The sequence below is a fragment of the Leuciscus leuciscus genome (genome assembly GCF_965113295.1).
Source record: "Leuciscus leuciscus genome assembly, chromosome: 3".
NCBI lineage: Eukaryota > Metazoa > Chordata > Actinopteri > Cypriniformes > Leuciscidae > Leuciscus > Leuciscus leuciscus.
The window spans coordinates 48484718-48490857 of NC_138727.1; the positions used below are offsets into that span (position 1 = coordinate 48484718).

General features: G+C 40.0%; 1 long non-coding RNA gene across 1 annotated transcript; it reads right to left on the bottom strand.

Moving 5' to 3' along the window:
- Window positions 1-4156: 4156 nt before the first annotated feature.
- Window positions 4157-5591, bottom strand: LOC309495973. The gene is made up of 2 exons (XR_014204914.1): window positions 5481-5591; window positions 4157-5448 (listed from the first exon to the last, which is right to left on the bottom strand). It is a non-coding gene; the product is annotated as an uncharacterized lncRNA (long non-coding RNA).
- Between the last annotated feature and the right edge of the window lie 549 nt (window positions 5592-6140).

Here is a 6140-nt window from a genome sequence, read left to right on the forward strand (position 1 = left end):
TATTATTATTATTATTCTCCAAAGTGAATCGCTTTTGAGGGCCTAAACATGCTATAGAAAATGTGGACAAATGTGGAGTAAAAACAGTAATAAACAGAGTAAAATTACATTTGTTTAGATAAAAACTATTATTTTGTTACAAAATTACATTTTGTTGACTGAGGTCTCTGGAGACCCCAAGATTATGAGTGTATGTATACCCCTATACGAAGACCGCACAAGGGTTAAGAGAGTAAAGGAGAGCAAAACAAAACATGGTTAGTAAACAGTTTTAGAAGAGTAAGGAGCTCTAGATAATGGCTCTGCCACCACATTGTCATTACCTTTAATATGTCAAATTTCAAGGGCATATGATTGCAGGAAGAGGCACCAACGAGCCAATCGTTGGTTTGGGCACCGCAAAGAGTGTAAATAAATGAGCGGATTGTGGTCGGTATACACAACCAATGAATCTGACACTGATATCCACATACACCTCAAAATGTTGCAGGGCACAAATCAACGCTAACACCTTCTCAATCACACACGGAACGGTGAATGCCCCCATCATCGGCTTGTAACAGTACAGCTCCCGCCCCCACGTTACTAGCATCTACACACAACCTAAAAGGCCGATCAAATCTGGGAGCTGCTAACACAGGAGCGGAAGTGAGCAGTGATTTAGCTGCCTCAAAAGCTTCCTGTCAGACGTCCAGACAAAAGCTGCTTTTGCTTTCAGCAAATCAGTGAGTGGGGCTACCACGGTGGAAAAATTCCTGCAAAATCCCAGATAGTAACCCACTAACCCCAAAAAACACATCAACTCCTTCTTGGTAAAAGGAGAAGGAAATTGATCAATGGCCTCAACCTTGGCCCGAACTGGACGCACACAACCCCGTCCAACGACCTTACCCAAGTAAGTCACGGTGGCCTTGGTAAACTCACATTTGGCCAAATGAACTGTCAGGCCAGCCTCCCCAAAACAAGAAAACAGGTCTGCAATCCAACTCAAGTGCTGCTCCCATGAATCATTAAAAACCACCACATCGTCTAAATAAACTGCGACTCCCTCCAATCCAGAAACAACCTAATTCACAAGTCACTGAAAGATTGCATGTGCATTTCTGAGGCCAAAACTCATAACATAAGAAAATAACCCCTCAGATGTAATAAAGGAAGAGATCTCTTGAGCCCTTGAGGTCAACGGAACCTGCCAGTAGCCCTTGAGCAGATTGAACTTACTTACAAATTTCACCGCCCACACCCGATCAACATAATCCTCAATACGAGGGAGTGGAAATGAATCTGGTTTTGTCACTTTATTTAGTTTCCTATAATCGGTGCAAAACCAATAAGTTCCATCAGATTTATTAACAAGCAAACAGGGGGATGCCCAGCTGGAAAATGATGGCCGTGCGATGTCGTGATCCAGCATATACTGAACTTCAGCAACAAGATGTAGATGCTGATAAAAATGTTGGCGAAAGGGCTCAGCATCCCCAACATCAATATCGTGCTCCACCCAATGTGTACATGAAGGTACATGACCAAATAAAGAGACATGGTGATTAATAAGATAAATCAAGTTGGCACGTTTTCTCTGTTAAATGGGTCAACATTTTATGCAAATTTTAAGAGTCTCTGAATTTGTATGACGTCCAAACAGCTCTGTATCCTCGGGGAAAGAAACTCCTTCATCAATTCCCTCTTCCAAAGGAACAGGTGAAGTACTCTCCACTACCAATGCAGGTTTCACATTGGCAATAATTGGGCTTTAACAAATTAATATGACACAACTGTGTTGACTTCCTTCTCTCTGGGGTGGCAATCAGATAGTTTAAGTCAGTAACTTGTTTCACCACTACATACAGACCAGTAAACTGAGCTTGAAATGGTGTGCCCTCCACAGGTAACAGAGCCAACACTTGATCGCCCATCACAAATAGTTGTTTCTCAGTTTGCCAATCGTAAAGTGACTTCATACGTCTCTGCGAAGAATGCAATTGTTCTTTTGCATCTTACCTGCTTCATACAATCTGCGCTTAAAGTCGTTCACATAACTTAGCAAATTCTGAGGTGGTGTTTCTTCAGTCCAGTTATCACGGAGCACAGCCAGTGGTCCCCGAACAGTGTGCCCAAACACCAAATCATTGGGACTGAAACCAGTACTCTCCTGGCTTACCTCACACGCTGACAACTAGGGCTGAAACGATTAGTCGTCATTGTCGACAACGTCGACAATAAAAAATTGTCGACAAATATCTTTGTTGTCGAGTAGTCGTTTGATCTCACGTGACCTAATGTAAGAGCCTGCAATATCGCGATTTGACCGCTACGGCGCTGTAGCGCTAGAGAGTAATGCAGCCATTACAAATGCATTGCGGTAGAAGAAAACACAGCGCGAATTATGACGGAGTGCAAACGAATCCGAACTAGCAAGGTGTGTGTAAGTTTCACAAAACTTCAAACCAAGACTACTGTCGTGTGCAATACATGCAAGGCGGAACTTGCTTTTCACGGGAGCACAACATGCATGTAAAAGCACTTAAAGGAGACATATCATGCTTTTAAATTGTTCCTTTTTACATATAAATCATACATTTGTAGTCTATATAAAGCGGAACTGCAATGCTTGGGTCTGAATTCCTCATTATTATAGCTCCACAGGCCCCTTTTTTACCCCTTTTCTAATGTGCTTCTGAAAGCAACTCGTTTTGGTGCGGTCTCTTTAAATAATATTGAGACACTTCATACCCCGCCCCCTCTCCAGGTTGTAGCGGTGACACTCGGTTCAACTCCACCCCGTTCGGCCATTTTTGTAGTCTGGTAGCAGAGATAGGATTATCTAGCGCACAGAAACTTTTATACACACGTTATTAACAAAATGTCAACAACAGAAGACTTGTCCAGCCAGCCTTACATGTTCGAGCCAGAGTCGGAGCCGGAGCGAGATGAAAATGAAGACGACGAACCTGCAGAACAACGTCTTCATATGGATGTATCGCAATGGTGTGTACTGTATTTACACATGAAACTTTGGTCTTCCGACCTTTTACCACCGTGTCGATTTATTTTGATTAATATGTCCGAGGGAGAGAGAGCAAGACAGCGTCTAGTTTGGAGACGGTGATGTCTTGTTTACACTTTCGCCTGGCTCTGAAGAGAGAGAGTGAGCGCGCGCGCGACCGGGTCTCTCTCTCTGCTCGTTCTTTCAGTTAAACATGCTCCTGTCACAAGCGCGGCAGTTCATCTAAATTAGACGGTGTAATGAAGCGTGTGGGTTACTACATCCAACAACCGAACATTTTAACTTACCCTCTCGTAACTTCTGCATCCTTTAGCTTGGACTACAAAATTGCAGCGAGAAATAATAATGGCGGATTGCTCGAAGTGTTGGGCCAGAAGTCAATGTCCTTATTTGGCAGTTCCGCTGCAAATACTGTGACGTGATAGTTCAAAAAACGTCATAGATAACAGAAAAATCTGAACCGGTTGAAAAATATGACCAAAACAGAATATAAAGATATCAACGAAGCACCTGAAGAGAATAATTTCATCTTTTCTGTACTTCTAAACACTCCAAATATACAACAAAATGCATTTAAGGGCTAAAAAAGTGCATTTAGCATGATATGTCCCCTTTAAAGAGGAAACAAGAGGAGACGGTGAGAGGTGAATGTTCTCCAGCTGGAGCTAAATAACTACCAGTAAATCTCTTTATTAGATAATGCAATACTACTAATAATAGCAATAATGTTAACAATAATAATATAATAATTACAGTAATGTGATGATTTATTTTTGCATAGAATAAAGCTTGATCGAGCTTAGGAGTCAGGGCTGTTTTTATTATTGTAACACTATTAGGTATAACGGTCTTATCACTTGCCTGTATTTTGTTCCTGAAGACTTACAAAAGGAGATGTTATGAAGAATATCATGTCAATTATTTTTTTTATACTGTAAATTAAAAGGTGAATATCTGTCAGCTCAGCTCAATTGTCATGTCAATTTAAAAAAAAAATGTATTCTTATAATAATTGTTTGCAGATTAAGTTTGTCTGTAATGCAGCTGATAATTTTTTGTTTATTTTTTTCTATTGAAAGAGAACAGAATATTTAAACAATGCTTAGAGAGCATTTGTGTGTGATTTGAGTTGGACAGAAATCTGAAAACTTAAAGCCACACTAAGTAGAAATTGTGTTTTTGTCAAACAGTGACCCCTAGAGTCGCTGTGGAATACTTGCACTGTCGTAAATATATTAACGTTTTTACATGATTGCAGCTAAATCACAAGTAAATAGTCTATAGTCTAGGCCTACTGTATAATTTAATTTGTGTTGTTTTTATTGGAATGTAAACATTACAAAATGCCAGATAACATCAATTAAGTTAAATGTACGTCGCATTATTTCATAACATTGGCCGTTATGATGTCATTAGACATGATTATTGCAATTTATCATAATAGTTTGCAAATTGTGCTCGTTTACACTATTTACAACCTCTACGTTAGGCTTATTTATGATAATTATGTGAGATATTGAAAGCTGTTCTCATGATAATCGCAGGAATCAACGTCAAAAGCGTCGTCTGATATCCCTCAGGAGGACTACGTGATAAATACACCTCACAACACCTGAGTTCAGCTGGCAAACTAATTCGTGAGGCATAGCTATCTGATTTATCAAAACGATTCCATTTACACCTGATCACATAAATGTATTTTTGCGAAACGGATTTATATTCGATCTTCAATTCTCGCGCTAAATGCAGATTTAATGGACAGATATGCAACAGATATGAGCTGCATTTTATAGATCATCAGCTAAAATTTCAAAATCAAAGACCGCAATAAGAGAGAGCAGTAACAGCCCTGGTAAGATCATTTCGTTTCTTTACTTTTAATGATGAAGATTGTGTGTTAAGCGTCTGCGACTTACTTTCACTTTGATTTGCTATAGTTTGCACGTTGGCTTGATGCAGTTGCTCATCTGCGGTGATGCGTGTTCCAGCGCGTCGTCATATCTGGATATAACATATAGCCTATACAACGCTCTCACACGTTTTTATTTTTATTAATTTTTTTAGCATTTTTGGGAGGAGTACAATTTACACATGTGGTTTCAAAAACCATATGCATTTACACTTGTCCAGTTTCGTCTGGAATGCGTCTCAGACCTCCTCCTGAAGTGGTTTGAGGGATCGGATTCAAATCCGTCTCAAATGCGTTTCGGAGGGCATTTAAACCTGGACTTTTCACGATCGGATAGCTATCCGATCTGAGAAAATGCATTAAGTGGCCAGGTGTAAACAACCCCCATGACAAAAACATACGCACGAAAGCTGAAAACAAATGCTGGTTGGCCTCTCACGTCCAAATTTGACGAAGTGGTGGGGGAAGTGACGTATGCCGTAAAGCAGTCGAATTTTGTAGTTCTTTTTGTGCTCTGGTTACTACCCGAAGCCTAAAGTTACATAGTGCCAGTAAAAGCGATACAGACCCTGTCAGGCTATGGCAGACGTGTCATTCAACCTATTGTAAGTCGATGTACCATCACAAGGATCTTGGAAATATATTATGAAGGTTGAAAAGTTACATAGTGTTACTTTAAAGAGAATGACCTGTTTAGTTGTCTCAAAGTTCATTAAAACAACCATTTCAAAAGCTGAAGTGATTTTCTCTTTTTATATTATAGTTAGAATATGTATAACTCAGTGTTTTAACTAATTGAAAAGGCTGAATAATCGTTCCAAACTTACTGATTAGCCGGTGAAATAATCGACGATTTGTCGATTAATCGTTCTAATAATCGTTAGATTAATCGATTATCAAAATAATTGTTTGTTGCAGCCCTACTGACAACATCAACCACTGCAATCCCTGCTCCCAATCACCCTCCAGCTCTGTACAATAAGCACGCAGTAGGGACTCTACCGTCTGATGGAAACGCTCCAAAGCACCCCGGCTTTAAGCATGATAAGCGCAAGCTTTATTGTGCTTTATGTGCAACAGTTTCAAAACCTGAGAAAACAAATGAGACATCAAATTAGAACCTTGATCACTTTGCACAATCTTCGGAATGCCAAAAGTAGAAATGAACTGACTCAAGGCCTTCACCACTGATTTTGTGAGTCGATGCACACATTACAGTGAGCA